This window comes from Harpia harpyja, chromosome 5 (assembly GCF_026419915.1).
Source record: "Harpia harpyja isolate bHarHar1 chromosome 5, bHarHar1 primary haplotype, whole genome shotgun sequence".
Classification (NCBI taxonomy): Eukaryota; Metazoa; Chordata; class Aves; order Accipitriformes; family Accipitridae; genus Harpia; species Harpia harpyja.
In genome coordinates this window covers 68,508,104-68,523,945 of record NC_068944.1, presented here as the reverse complement: position 1 = coordinate 68,523,945, position 15,842 = coordinate 68,508,104, and the positions used below count along the sequence as shown (strand labels likewise).

The 15,842-nt window shown below is 47.5% G+C and overlaps 1 long non-coding RNA gene across 3 annotated transcripts in view; it reads right to left on the bottom strand.

Moving 5' to 3' along the window:
* The window catches only part of LOC128142414 (uncharacterized), a 107,809-nt gene that overhangs the window by 69,442 nt on the left and 22,525 nt on the right, over positions 1-15,842 (bottom strand). The window lies entirely within an intron of this gene.

Sequence of the window (15,842 nt, the reverse complement as noted above, 5' to 3'; positions counted from 1 at the left end):
TGAGCATGCGTCCAGCTCTGAGCAAACAAGGCATCAGCCTCAACACGGAGAGCAGCCCTCTGAGCCTATGGCTCCTCGCCAAGGGCAGCAAGAACAAGTCAATGTGAACTGAAGGAAACCAGCAGCGAGCAAAGCATGCCCTGCTACGGAGAGCCCCCGAATGATTAATAACCACATGAAAAAAGTTGAGAGACTCATTGCTAATTAGTTACAAAATAAGAGAGGGGCAGGGGGGAAGAAAGAAGAATGAGGAGTTCCACCTGTTAGATTTTTACCATTAGAGTCCCAAGTGCAAATGGACTCATTTTAAAAAACAAACGGTGTTTTCTGTGCCTCTGTTTTTTGTTTTAAGGAAAGGGCTGTTTTTCCACTTCAGCATGTGCATTACAACCCAGCCATGTGAGTTAAGTGCAGTAAGGGACCTGTTAAACCTCATGATCCACTGTAGTAAGCTCCAGCGGTGACTTTATTATGGGCAAGAATGCAACCAGGGGCATTCACCTCCACTGCTACATCCACCAGGCACCACGGGCAGCATGCACTCAGTCCACTGACACCGAAACCCCCTCCTAAACACAAGGTGAACATCCCAAAATGGTTTCGTTAAATCCCCATGCAGAAGAACATTTCCAGGTGCAGAGACCGCTTATCAAAGTCAATGCTACCCAGCAGAGGAAGTAAAAAAAAAAGAAAAAAAAACCAACTTCTCTATTTTTCTGTAAATTCTCGAGCTCATTGTAAGTGAACAGTTGCAGGTGTATTTGCTGAAAGGCAGCAGTTCACTATAGTGGGTATCCCAGCTACCTCAGGGGAATGGTTTTCTCCCAGTTTAGTGAGCCAAAAAGCAGGCTCAGCACCAGCGCCAGTGGAAGGAAGAGGGCAGGATCAAGCCTGGGCTGTCCCCTGCAATAACATCCAGCTGGTGAATCAGCTCAAGCCACCTCCAAAACCCCTCCTTGGCTGTTACCTCCCTCTTCTCAGGCATGTAATTTTAAAAGAGCTATAGACTGAACCTGGCATAGCTGTGAGAGTGGCAAAATCAGGGGATTTCAGGTCAACAGGACTTGTGTTCTGTATCAGTGAAGAAACATGAGCTTGTTTACTGTATGGAGTCATGGAAGGACACTGGTAACAATCTCTTCTACCATGTGCCTATAGTGTTTACATTCTTGTAACAGAGAAAGAAACAAAACCCAAAAAACAAATTCTGACCCCCCCAAATTGTAAAGGCTGCTGCTCCTTTTCCTCCTCGCTCAGAAACACCAAGTTCTTGGAGTAACCTGATTGCTTTTGAGGGCTTCACAAGCTTGGCCAACAGCCACATCCCAGGCAGTCTCTAGAGCTAGGGCTTTTGCTCCTAGATCAGAAAAAGCAGCTCTGGCTGGGACATGATTAATGAGGGGAGGGCACTTCACAGATGCTCCACCAGCCTGTGACCAGGTGAAGCCACATGCACACCCAGTTAGCAGTGCAAATCAGGAGGAAACCACTACACTTTGCTCATTAACCCCCAAGAGTTGGTAAACTTGCAGCAGTCTGAGACACCCTCTGTAATACAACTCACTGTTTGTATTACAGAGTATTTTAGGAAAACAAGATGGAGGGAAGAGCCATTTATCATGTCCCACCCTACCATTTTTCATCCTAAAAGTCAATTCCTTCCTGCAAACTCCAACCAAAAGATGTTTGAAGGAGAAGGACAAGCACGGAAGGATTGCCCGGTAGATTGGGAACTCCAACCTATGCTCTGCCCAAAGATGAGTCACTTGGTACTGCCGCATAAAAATGCTTCCAAGAACTACTGACTCTTGTAATAGTTCCACAAGAAAGTGTACTTTTTAAAATGTAAGCCGAGATATTCCATTGAAGGTATCATCACACAAATTCTTCTCCCTCGCATCCATCCAGGACTCTTCACCCACACTCGGTATGGATCTGCCAACTAACCTGAACCAACACCCAAGGGAACAAGGGGCTGTATTTTTACAGCTCAAGTTCTCACACAAAATGCAGGTCATGACTACGCTATTTTGTCTTCACAAAATGATTCCAAATGAGGATCACAAGCAGGGATGCTATTATTTAAAACAGTGCTGAGATGCCTTACAATGAACCTGTTCTTCTAACCCTTTTTGTTTTGAAGACAAAAAGCAAAATTTTAAGCAAATGTCCCACAATCTGACACTTTAAGCACCTAATGTCACCTTGGACCATTTTCAAAGCAAGATTTAATAACCTTATGCTCCATCTGCACCAGCTGACATAGTTATACTAAGAGAAAAAAAAACTTTTAAATGCTCCCTAATGGGGAGTGGGAGGAGACACTCTCCTAATAAATGGAAGACTGTTGCACAGAGAAGACCAAAGGAACAAACTGTAAGGTAAATATTAACTAGCGTTTTTATAGTATTCAGGACAGGAATGTTCCCCAATGTGGTATGTGGTAGTACCAAGAAAAATCCTTTTATTTCATGCTATCAAAATCACCTCTAATATGGAAAAGAGCATTCCATACATCCTCCTCTTTGCAAAAGATGCCTTACAATAAATTAAAGAGTGTCATTCTCAAGAGATACTGAGTTGCCTCACCTGGAAAAATTGAAAGGTCACAGAAAAACCAAGTCTATCAAGAATGACCGTTTCAGCCCTGAACCACTTCCAACTCAGACAATGGCTACGCTCCCTCTGAGATGCAATCAGGTTCCTTGGGTAAGAGGAACATCCACCTGATCCCTCAGTGATGTTCCAAGAGTGTGGGTCACTCAATAATGAGCTGACTCATTAAAAAAAGCCTAGCTTTTTTTTTTTTCTTCTTTCATTTCAGAACATCTGTGCAAGACCCCAGCACAAACTGCCCCTATCTGGCAATTACGACTTTAGCTGGGTGCAGGTGAGACCAGAGGAGCTGTAACCCCTGTGCTCTCCCTCCAGCTGCCTGTTCCCACCACGCAGCAGCGCAGGGCACTGCAGGGTGGGGTACCCATTGCTGATCTGAGTTCCCAAACATTGCTGTCATGGGATGTGCATGAGGGGAAAATCAGACTTGCAGATCCGATGCAGAGGGATATAAAGCAAGGGACAGTACTTCATGCCTCCTGCTCTCCCACGACTGTGGATTCTGGCTTCAAAGCTGTTTTACAGAAACGCTGGCCCCCAGGCTAAACTTGCAAAGATAAGCTGTGCCCCTTCAAGTGCAGGAGGAAATGGATTTTTATTTTGCTTGTTGGCTTGCTTTCTTTAAATAGACTCTCATTTAAATCAATAATCTCTACTCATCAACTACAACTACCAAACGAAAATTCAAGATCTGTGCATCAAAATGAAAGGCAGGTTCCCACACCTGGGGGGACGAAGGGTCCTTCCTGATAGTTTTGTTAAGTGAAGCACATCAATCAGCCCAGGGAGGACCAATGTCAGCACCCCAACATGGTACCCCGCCATGCTGCAAAAGCAACTGCAGAGCCTTCAGTTCTCTCTCTTCAGCAGGTGAGAAATTTCACACTTACTGGGGCCCCTCCTGCCCCTCTGCACGGGCCGGGAAGGAGGTACAGATGGATCACCACCCTGCCAGAAGCAGAGCCACACCGGTCCAAACTACATCTGTCTAATCTTCTCTGCTTCTCGTGGGTCTTGAGAGATGCAGGAAGGCACATAATTCGTTGCAGGCTGTGCGGTGCTGTGGAACAAAGGTAGTGGAAAAGGCCATGAGAGGGTGCCTCACACAACTCATCACATCTAGTTTTAGGAGTGAGAGTCAGCACATGCTTTTTGCAACACCCCTCTAAAAACCCACCAGGGAGAGCAGTGCCCACCACAGGCAGAGCGGGGACAAGGACTGCGATGCTTTGTGGTACGTTAGTCCTTATCCTCCAGGACTCCAGCATGTACAGCCTCACGCTTCACCCCTACCTTTTGTTCTACTCTTGCAATTCATTTTGGTCTTACATGCACACAGGGGAAACCATGTCTTAGGACAGCCACGCTTGAGGGCTGGGTCTGTATCTCGACCCAGGTCCAACCAGTTACCAACACAGCTGGACCTCTTGCAGCCTTTCACCAGTCAAAAGTGTGAAGAAGTGTCTCATCCCACCAAGAGCACCAGAGACCTGATGGACAGACTCATCACAGAGAGGATGCTTCACCCAGTTCAACGAGCAGAACACAAAGCAGCGGCAAAAGCACTTCCCTGACAGCAGCCCTGGGACTATGCTTGGGCTTTTGTTGGCCCACCCTTCCTTTCAGGACATTTTTTCTAGCATAATTGGGCAAAAGCACTATTTTCCTCTCTGCAAGACAAACCTCCAGAAGCCTTTGCCGGTACAGATCTGTCAGCAAAGTCCTGCTGGCAACACCGCGGGCTGAAGGAGGTACCAGGAGCCATGAGCTCTGTGCTGCTAACCTTGCTGCTGGGGGGTTTCAGCTCTGTCTTATGGGGGTAAAGTCTCCCATGACGTACGCTGACATAAAACAGAGTTACATGATGGGTGTAAAATCACCAAGTTTGTGTTTTTCTTGGTAATCCCTCAACAACTGAACCAGGAGACGCCCACAGCAGATACAGATCTTTGTTACCTGGTCGCCAACATACAGGAGTAACGCAGCAGTGGTTCTCCCCATCTAAAGGAATCAGAGGGGTTCATGTTTGTTACCAGTACTTCTTCCATTTCTGAGATCAAATTTAATAAAAAAAAAAAAAAAGTCCACTTATAATAGTTCGAGCTACTGAACCATTTAAATATCTATCTCCACACCTGCAGCAGCAATCTCCTCAGGACAAGGGGACAAGGCTGCCTGGGTCTGCACATTCAATAGCTAGACTGAAATGTCGCATCACCTCTTAAAAATGCAGAAGAAAGGCGGCTGGGAACACACGAGAGTCCTCCACGACTTCTGAAAAGCCCTTGGTGACTCTGGAGTTGCTACAAGTGTGCAGGAGGCAACCACTAGCCATGACAAAGACCCGAATGGGAGATCAGAGATGATTCTGTTCAACTGCACAGAAAAGCCATTTTTGCATGAACACTGCTAGGGGACAGCCCTCCCAACCAGCTGACTTCTCCTCTTCCAAGAGAAACAAAAGGCACTTGTTATACCTGGTGGGGAGGCAACCATTTTGGAGTTCCGTGTATACCCAGCGAAGCGTGTAACAGGGGCACATGAACTATGCGGTGATTGCGGTCCCGTCCACTGGAGAGGAGAAGCTCCAGATACGCCTGATTGGGAGACTAATTAGTACACATTTTTTTTTTAATTCTTTAATTCTCTTAATTCCTTACAAAACGGACATTTAGTATTTGCCCATCTGCTGGAAACTGGCGCTCACCCAGGTTTCCATCCCACTGTTCACACCCAAGTAGGCACCATTTCACCTCCCGTGCCGCTGGCAGGCTCAAACAAGAGCCTCTTTCTTTCCTCGGGTCCCATGTGCAGGCACGTGGCAGCAAGGAAACCATTAGCTCTCCCACCAGCCCAGGTCTAGCCCCAAAGACCTGCAAAAGCTCTCACAGGTACGAGATGGAGCTGCTGCTCCATCTCCAGAGCTGCTCAGCTGCATCCTGACACACAGCCCAGTGCCAGGCTCCCTCACTGGGCACCGCTCCGGGATTCCCAGGAAACTTTGCTGCAAACTCACTTCTTGCCTTGGCCAAAATGAACTGCAGCTTCCCACACCCAGCTTGGTCACTGTGAACCATCCCAGCTTCCCAGAGCAGGGCTCAGTCTGAAGCTTGCGGTCACTTTTTGCTGCCTTTTATTTATGATTTTTAGTCTACAGCATTAGTTACTAGCTTACAACAAAAAGAAAAAAAAAATCACTAAGCCAGCTACAAAAATAATCCTCCTGCTCATTACATTTTCAGTTCTTTATCTTAGACCTATTCTTTAAGCCTTCAGGATCTAGGCTGTCACCATGAAGGCTAAAAACAGGCTTTATAGTCATACAAATGATGAAATTCTCACAAGACTACACTCCAGGAGCAAAGGAGCTGTACTAAAATTATAAAAGTGGCTAACAGAGAGCTAATTAGATGCTATAAAAAAAAAAACAGAACAGAAGACACCAGCCCCTTACTTTTCAAAGATAAAATCAAGCAACTTGAGGCATCTACTTATCAGCTGACGTTTGCTTTCATCAACCCCCCGCGACCGCAGCCTCCTGAAATCCCTCTATTAAACTGGATTTGCAGTTCTCCCTGTTAAACCAGCCATACCGCCACCGCTTCAACTCCAAGAAGGTAGAGAAGTGCCAGCCACGGGAGTTGGGATGGTGGGGTTGGTCCTCTGAAGGCACCTGTGGGACAAAGACTCAGCAGAAGACCTCAGCGCTGGTGAAGCTTGATCACTGCAGCATTGGGCCAACGCAGCTCCAGCCCCACAAACACCAAATTGATTTGCTGGTCCAATGAGGCCAAAAGGGGACATTCCTGAGCCTGTTCCTCCTCTCCGTGCTCCCCTGGACCAGCTCAATTCATCAACCCAAAGGAAACAACACACTGCTCTTGCTGGGAGTGTTTTTTGCGGGTAAAGCAAACCAGCCCAAAGCCAGTTGAGAAGCAGCGAGGGGGTAAGGGCCAAGAAGGAAAAAGTCATTTTTTTAATGAGCGTAAATCACCCTTTGCACAGCTGACATGTTTCAAGATTAGTATTTGGCTCCTTTTAAAGCTGAATTCTCGGTGGCTGCCTCCTCCTCCGAGAACCGGACGAGAGCCCAGTGGTAATGACTTTCCCTGTGCACTGTCACACTTGGCTTGAGGTCCGAGCATCCCCGCGGAGCCCAGGAGAAGCCCCACGTGCTCCGGCGCTGGCACATGGCTCCGCAAAGGCAACTGAGGTGAAGATTTCAAAACATCTCTGGGAACAGCAGCGCAGAGATATTTTGGCAGATTAGGCTCTGTCTTCCTGTTACTTTTTTTAAAGCTCCCACTTATTAAGGGCACATGTTCAATATTCCGTAAATAATAACAGAAAGTGTTTGCCATTAAACCAAAGCCCACGGAATAATTTGACTCATTTCGGCTGGCAAACCCAAATAATGCCTGCCCCACTGTTACAGGCAGCTTTAATGTACAGCTCAGTGAAGTCAACGGGCACGAGCTCAGGACCTTCTTGAGGTGAAAGAAAATATTATTATTAGGAAAGATTTCATAACAGCGTAGGATTAGGCTTCATCCAAACATAGATGTTGCATTGGTTTAACTAAATCCAGCATGGAAAAGTTTTATTGCATCACACAGTTACATTATGAAATTACAGCCCAGGACTCATTTTTCTGCTGATATCCAAGAGCAAATCCCTTTTCTGCTGATGCAAAGATTCCCATCAAGGACTGGGCTCCATCTCTGCCTACCCCATCCCATGCATTTGTGAAAGGATGTTTTGCTGTCTTGTACTTGCAGAGCACTCCCTGCTGTTCACCAGAGTTTTAATCCTCCTCACCAAAACCAAGTCAGTCCTACCAAATGTCCATTCCCATCACTCTGCTTTCGCCTCCGTCGCCTCCACCCTTTGTGAAGATTATTGCAGCCACATCAAGAGGAAAAAAACAGAAACACAAAAAACAAGACCCCTGAAAACACATCTGGCTGCTGTATAATCCTCTCTGTGTTTGCAAAATAAATACAGGGCCTAACAGTGGCAAGGAGCTGCAGGGAACCAGCTGTTTGCTCCTCACCCTGGAGCTCCCTCCCACCAACCCTGCACCATGCACAAACAGGCTCCAGCTCAGCTGGGTGGATGGATGACCTCCCCAGGTTGGCATCCCCATCATTTTGATGCCTGAATGTGCACACAAAACCAACTAACCTTCCTGCAACCCAAAGAGGAGATTTTTTAATTTTTATTCCAAGACTGACAGTGTACTGCACCTCTTACCACTCATTTATTGCTACTAATATTTTTATTTTAGGCATGTCCAGGCTCTTAAACGCTTAATGACCAGGTTTTCTGAAAAGAAAAATAAGGAAAAACAGGATTATTTTATCACTACATTAGCATCTAAAGGCATCAAAGGCATTCCTAGCCACATACTGCTTGCTGTATGTCAATGCAGTCAAATACTGTATTTACATACAAGGACTGCTCCAGGAGTCTCAGAAGAACTTAGTCATAGAATCACAGAATGGTTTGGGCTGGAAGGGACCTTGAAAGGTCTTCTAGTCCAACCCCCCTGCAATGAGCAGGGACATCTTCGACTAGACCAGGTTGCTCAGAGCCCTGTCCAACCTGACCTTGAACGTTTCCAGTCCAAAAGGTCCCTTTTCTTTTGCAGGGATGGTGCTGCCCTGGAAGGTGCAGGGTTCGCTCTGCCAACACATCTCATGGTTAGGCGTTTCTGCCCACTTTGCTCTTTGCCGCGGCCCCGTTACTGGAAGCACTGCCTCTGCCACCATGCCAAAACAGCGATGCTCGTAAGTGCTCTTTCATTTGCTCCAGAAGGAGGAAAAAAAGGAAAAAAAAAAAAAGAGTAGGGTCAGAGGAAGCTGTTTAAACATCAATCTGAGCTCACTGGATGGGGAGGGAAAATGCCTGGAGCCTGTACAACTAACCGCTCCCACAGCACTGACCGTCCGCCACTTCCACAGCTCCTCTGCCCCAGGCTCAGCTAAAACCTCCACAGGGGCTTCTCGGCAGGAGAAAGGCCCGCCGGCACGTCTACCAAACCCACAGGTAAAGCCAGGCATGTCTCTCACCTCCTGCGCAAATATACTAACACCAAAAGCCGATCCATCTGTCACCACCGGCCTGAAGCACCTGAGTTGTGCCTGACCCAAAGCTGCTGCCTGTGCTCCGAGCTCTCCTTCCCAAGAGCTGCTAAAGAAGATAAGCCTTCCTTAAGCATCTGACTTTGCCAGGAGCAAACAGTCCCACTTCAGCCTCTCCCTGAATTGAGTCAGGATCCCTCTCTCCTGGTCGTAATCTGCTCCAGGAACAGGGTAGGGGAACAGAAGATCTGTTTTCATGTAGATTCCCACCCTTTATCACAAAGAATGGAGGGAGATTATTGCAGCTGATACTATCTTTCCTTAAGTGAAGCAACATTAGCCCCAATCCGTAAGTCCTCAAGGCTATTTGGCTGAAATATCTAAAGTGACTTCCTTCTGAAGACAGCTCATCGAGACACTCTTTTTGCCAATCTCTTTCCTAGGCTGAACTCATTTCTCTTGGGGATGATGCTGGAGCAGAAGCCAGTGGCCTTTCCAGATCGGTTTTACCATTTACTTAAGATAGCAAATGCAAAGCTGATACGGTATGTAATCAGACTGCAGGATATGTTTGGTGAAGGAAGCTCCCAAGGTTAAAGAAAAAGAAAAGAGGGAAGGAGGGGACACTTAAGCACATCAAGAATATCATAGTAAGTGGCATACTAACAACTGGACTCCATGATTCAGGGCTAATAAACAGCAAAAAGAATATAAAAAACAGAATTTATTATAGGAGATTAAACTTAATCAGTTTTTTCTCAAGAAAACGACACCTCCTGGCCTCCTCTGACCTGTCCGACACTGCTTATTTGGGAGTCGGGCTACCGGATTAGACACGTTTGTGGCTGATGCAACCCAGCAAACCCAACGCCGCGGCACCCTCGGCCGCCGCCTCGTGCTCCTGCAGCCGACACGGCACACACGGTCCCGGCGCTGCCCCGTGATCCCGGAGCCGACGGGAGGTGGGTGGCAGCTGCGGCGTGATGCAGCAAGGCTATAAAAAGCTGAGGACGCAGCCGGGAAAGCGGCAGTCGACCTGTGCCGGCAGCGTGCTGGCATCACCTTTCACCTACATCTGCCAAGCCGCTTTCCCAATAAAAGATTATCTTGGCAAAACAAGCTCTGTCACGGCTGCTTGTTCCAACAGGTCCCGGGATCAGAGTTATGTCCTTGTAGGACACGGCAAGCTAAGGGTGGGGAGGAGGGCACCCCGTGCGCAAAGCCGTCACCCAAGACAGGGGGATCCGAAAAGTCTGTCACAGCAAAAGGGAGCCCATTCCCAAGCCCATTCCCATCCCCAGTGCCTCCTGCCAGGGCTCGGCCCCACTCTGTCCCTCCGCACAGCTGTCCCCACGCTGCAGGATAAGCAAAAGCCCCAGCAGCTTCCAGCGGAAGACTGATGCCCCCTTCCCAAAAATGGCCACCAGAGAAAGCACGGCAAGAACATCACTGGAGATGCACATGGAAAAGCCCTGATGGCTTTTCCAGCTCCATCCCCCTGGCTCTCTGGCCCAGCAGCAAAACACAATAGACTCGAGACCCGAGAGCCAGCAATAGATATGGGAGATCCAACTCAGGAGACTCACAGAGGAAAAACATACCAGAAGTGCATCAGTCCCACAGAAATGTGCCAGAAACTACCATCAAGAGGATGTTTAGCTCCTCATCTGACGCTGGTTCCATCAAAATACTCTCACTGCCTCCTGTGCTGGACCAGGCTGTTCATGCCTGGTCATAACTCGGCTTCGGTCTCCTCCGCATCCTCCCCAGTGCCCAGCTGGCTCTGGTGCCCAGCTCCTCCGGATCCCACGTGCAGCATCCTGGGCATCGTGGGCACCACAAGGGTGATTCCAGCTAGGCAGACAAGTTCATCTCTTTCCAGCTAAGCTGATGTGCTCACAAGGATGGACTTCTGAGCTATCAGAAGTGCTGAAGGCAGCCAGTGAGACATCAGAAAAGTCAAGAAGTTATGTTAGCTGCTGGTTGCTATGTTTTTGATCTACCTATCTGGGTTCACATAGATGGCAAATTTTTATTTATTCATCTATTTTGGTAGCTATCTTTTAAAAGTCCTTCTATACCACTTGCAAGTCATCCACATGCTGTCACTATACACACATCACCATTCCCCCCCAAAAAAAATTTACCAGAGTCTTGATTATACAAAAAGCACAAAACCAAGTCTCTTCCTGATGGGTAAAATGATATATCAAAGGAAAAGAGCCTCACACAATACAGCAACAGGGCTGCGAACAGAAGGCTGGCAGAAGAGTCAGGACTCCTTAGGAACATACTTTCAGGAAGAGTGTGGAAAGATCCTGGTAGATATTATCATATTTTCCTGCCTCAAAAGCAGCATGGATTATCAAAGCCGATAAAAATGACCTGGAAACCTATACTGGAGTGCCTTGGCCTTGATTTTGATCTTGAAATAACCTGGCCCAAGCTCAAGAATAATTTTTAATATATTTTTTTTTTAGAATGCATTACTTTCAAACCTCCAGATCTGTCCTTTATATAGTTCAACACATTAGACACCTTTTCCATTTTTTTCCATGAGGCTGAAAACACAATCTGTGAAGCCACATTTATCAAGAGAGACTTGTCCATCATCGCTATCTCAGTAAGTACTTTTCCAAGGAAAGCGGTGTTCGTTTCACAGCAGATGTGGGCTTTCCCACCACCTACCACCAGGAAATGCATCATGTCGATATCCAGACATGCCAAAGCCAGCCTGCTCTTTCCACAGCTACACCAAAGTTCTGGCCTTGAGTTGACAAAGCCCTGTTTAGCTGGCAACTGTTATTCTCACCAACACGAGCCAAATCTGTACAAGAACTCACTCTCTTAGGGCAGTATTTTCTCACAGCTGCCAACCTTGGTCCACCTGGCTACGGTTGGATGCAAAGGGCTTGTTGCAAGCAAGACTAAGTATGTGCAGCAACTTTAAGCACGTTTTTACTTTATTTGAGGAGGTCTGAGCACTCTCAGCCAGGTCTGGGAACACACAGGGCTGCCCGACGGTTTCCTATGCAGTTTGCGTACCTGCACCACCACTAATCAGGACGCAAAAATGAGGGAAATTGCTGGTTTTTGTTGAATCACAACAGTCACATTGGCAGAGGTCTGCATGAATGCACCCAAGCCAGTATGAGGACATCCTATCTTCCTGTCTTCTCCTGAAAGTTCACAACAGCATAAAGGCATTGAAGACTGCACGTGGGACTGGGAGAGATGGTGGGGAGTCCATTCTCTGACCCTAACGCAGTGTAACGGAGCAGTGTAAATAGCCCCACTTGTGGGACACCCGGGGACGAGAGACCTTGTGATCCTCAACTGCCCTACCATCACCGCTTCCTGCCACCCTCCTCCTCCGTGTGCCCCCCCAGAAAGGGACCTCTGCGAAATTGTCTTCTCAATCCGAACCCTCAAGCATCCCCATGGACATGCACAACCCGGAAGCCTGCAGTAGTTTATTGTGTATTATTTTAAGTGGTTCAGTTGCATCAATGAAGTCCTATTCATTAGGATGCCCTGAAGCACATCAGGCTGTAATACCTAACGATCACAGCCCTGCATATCTAAAGGGACCAGGAATAACTGTGAAGAATGTGAACCCTCCAGAAACCATGTGATGAGTGTTCCAGTGAAAGGGATGGCTTTTAAACATAGTGACACAGGAATCACCAGATGGGATCAAAACCAACCACGACTCTTGCTCAGCATCCGGCCTCCAACCTCAGACATCTTGGAGAGCAGACCCATGCAGCTGGCAGGCGTGAGAGGACGCTCCCGCCAGCACCCACCACCAGCACGCACAAACGACTTGCTGCACTCTCCAGCTTAATTAAATCGACAGTTTAAACTAATTCCTCAGCTGCTACCAGTCGCAGCTGAGAAGCTGACACAGTTCCCCTTCTGCCACCCATGGCAAGCGTAGCAGCCTCCAGGAAGCAGAGCAGACAGCTGACAGAGATGACAACATCCACCACGGTGGTTGCATCGCTGGGAGACCACCTGCCACAACCCCTGGAGGTACATTTAACCACAGGGGTCACTGCTTAAACAACCATGTACTTTCATGTATATGTTTTTTATATCAGGTATCTTTCTTCCTGTGTTTTTGCCCCATCAGACCTATTCTGAATCTCACCGAGGTGTAACTTCAAGTCTGGCAGTCAGGGAGGGTGCTGACTCCCTCGCCCAGGTGACCGAAGTGAGGACAGCTCAGGCATTTGCCACCCACCACTGTCCACTTCGCTCCTCCTCCTGCAGGAGAGCACCGAGCACCACCAGCAACCCATTTCGGCAATCCCGTGCCAGATTACAAGGCATGACAATGCTTGAGCTGCTTCATATGGTGGTCTCCGTTCCCACGTGTCCCCAGACAAACTCCAGGAGAAGCGGTGTGTGAGCCTGCAAGTGCTTCAGCCACCCCAGCCGAACCTCCTGCAAGTCAAAACCTTGCGTATTACGTCACCATGGTTATGTGGCATCCTGACCTCAGCTCCCCAGTTTGGTGGTTCAGGTACTGGCTCTACAGCCATGAGTTCCCGTGACCATCTTGTACTGATAACCCTGAGCCACCCAGCACGCTGGGAAGCGGCGAGCACAAGCAGGTTCTACATTCTAGTAAATGGGGGTTTCAGGGAGTCACCGAGGCAAGGCACCAGGTCTTGAGAATGGTCCTTCCTACTGCCAAGACTGAGAAGTAATAAAAGCTGGATGAGGAAATGAGGGGAAAAATAAAACAAACACCCACAACATCACATTGTGGTTCATTTATTGTTTCAAACAGCTGCAGCAGAAATTCTGCTTTTGTTTTTGTTGGCTTTTCTCTTTTTTTTCTCTTCCCTTCCCTTCCCTTCCAAACAAATGAAACAAAGCATGGAAAGCAAGGGCCCTGTCAGCATCTGTTCTGCACTGACTGTTCAATCCTAAGGGCCAGTCAGGGAGATGGACCTCGAATTACAACCACCACAAGTACAACTGGACAGATAAACCCCTCCCAGAGATAAAACCCTTATTTACAGCAGAGTACACACCTACTTCAAACTGCACTGCTGCAAAAAGCATCTTTGTCCATCTACAGCAGGGGCTCGTCCTGACTTCATCGTGCGAGTAGCTGGAGTTGCAATAAACCCTCAGTGCAGAGGAGGACCTCTTGAAAGCCAGGTGAACCGTGGCACTGTCTAAAAGCTCTGGTCTTTCACTTCAGCTCCTGTGATCCCCATTTAAAAAGATGCAAATAGTTTAAACAAAGAAATGAACCACCAGAAGTCTGCAGAAAATTGGAACTGGAAATTTCATCTTAGCAGCAGAAAGTCTATTATGAACAAAACCACCACAGAATTACAACTGTATCTTCTTAGTCATCACTGCCACAATTATAACCAAAGCTAAATATGCCATCATATTACATGTACTTTTTATACCCCATATTGCCAAACAATCCTGGTAAATAAGACCCAATCGTGAAAAATAAAGTTTTTGTTGTTGCTCCTTCTAAGTACTGCACTTTTCCGCAACAACTCCAAGCTTGGGGCTTGGTGCCAGAGTTGGACAAAGGTCGGTTTTAGTTCAGGCTGGTCCCACTAGAAATTTCACCTCTCTCTGCAGGTGAGCGCAGGTGAGCTGGGGACATCAGCACGGCAGGGCTTAAAGGGCAATGTGACTCTGGAGAATGCCGGAGAGCAAAGTATTTCTGGTAGATCTAAAGAAGATGTAAGGCTACACCAGTAACAGCAGGATACCCTGCGTCTGGGATGCTACGTCCCACCTGGGAGCTTACGTTCAAGAAGGATGCATTTGAACAGAACTCGATAGAGGATCAAGCTGCCAGGAACAGGCGGGGAATGATGAGCCCCTCTTAGATGACAGGACAGGGAGAGCTGCCTGTGTTGGACCCCCACGGCTCAGAGGGTATGAGACTGCTGTCTGCATCACAGAAAGAGTGATATAAGCTAAAGGACAACACTGGCACAAGAACAAATGAGTATCAGCTGGCTATGAATGACTTCAGGCTGCAACAAGAAGGTCCCTTGCCATGCCCAGCTCTGGATGCCTTCCAGCAGTCACAGGGCAGGCAGCCCAATCAGTCTTAAGATGCAGCTTGATAAATTTATTAATGAGATTATACCCCTTGGCTGCTCGTGAGGGTAAGGAAGTGACCTTTGTGATCCCAGCAGCATTACGCACTCTTGTATTCCTCCTCTCATTAGCAGCATTTCTTAATTGGTTGCTGCTTATCCTCTACCACCTAGACACCACAACTCTTACAACTGTCCCCTCTGATGGGAACTCATTCTGAACATGTAACAGGATGCTCTGGAAACCCAGAGGTTTAATTAAAAGCCTACTGCAGAGAAAAGAAGTATTATTTACCCCATTTCACAGGTGCAGCAATGAGGACAGGAGGAATCTGCTTCCACACCACAGGGAACCACCTCTCAGCATTGGGCCATGTATCACCAACATGAATTACACATCAAGCCCAAACGACCAGCAAGGACAGAACCACACCATGACAGAGTGCCATATATCATAGGGATTACCCCACTCCTCCAAGGACAAGAACTCCCAAACCTTTCAACTGAGTTTGCTCTGCCTGATTTGTTACCCTTGACCAGCACTTAAATGAACAGGCAAGGCTTCACCACCCTTGTCCACCACTGAAAGCTCTTCACGTACATGCTACAATAAATCCCACATAATCTCCTCTATCTGACTACATTTTAAGAGACGGGTTGTCCCTGCTGCCTCCCAGTGTGTCTCCATCCCACCGCCCAGCAGCCCCCCTGCTACAGCAGACACTCTGGTTTCTTCTCCCCCAAATACTTCCATCACGTTTTTTGGGATGTCTTTGGAGATTACTGCTCAGTGTTCTTCTAAGCCATTTGTTTTCAAAGGCACTCAGATATTTGCCTGTACCTTTGATAGGTTTCCAGCTTTCAGATCCTTATGTTTAGATAAAAATTACTTTCAAGTCCAAGATTCATAGTTTAGCCTTTCAGCGGCAGATTTTCAATGACCAAATCTCAGTTAAGCCAGTAAATGCGGCTGCTGCCTTGCCAACGCGTGACACCATTTCCTTCTGGACATCCCCAGTGGCTCTGATACAACTACCAGAATACGCAAATGGAT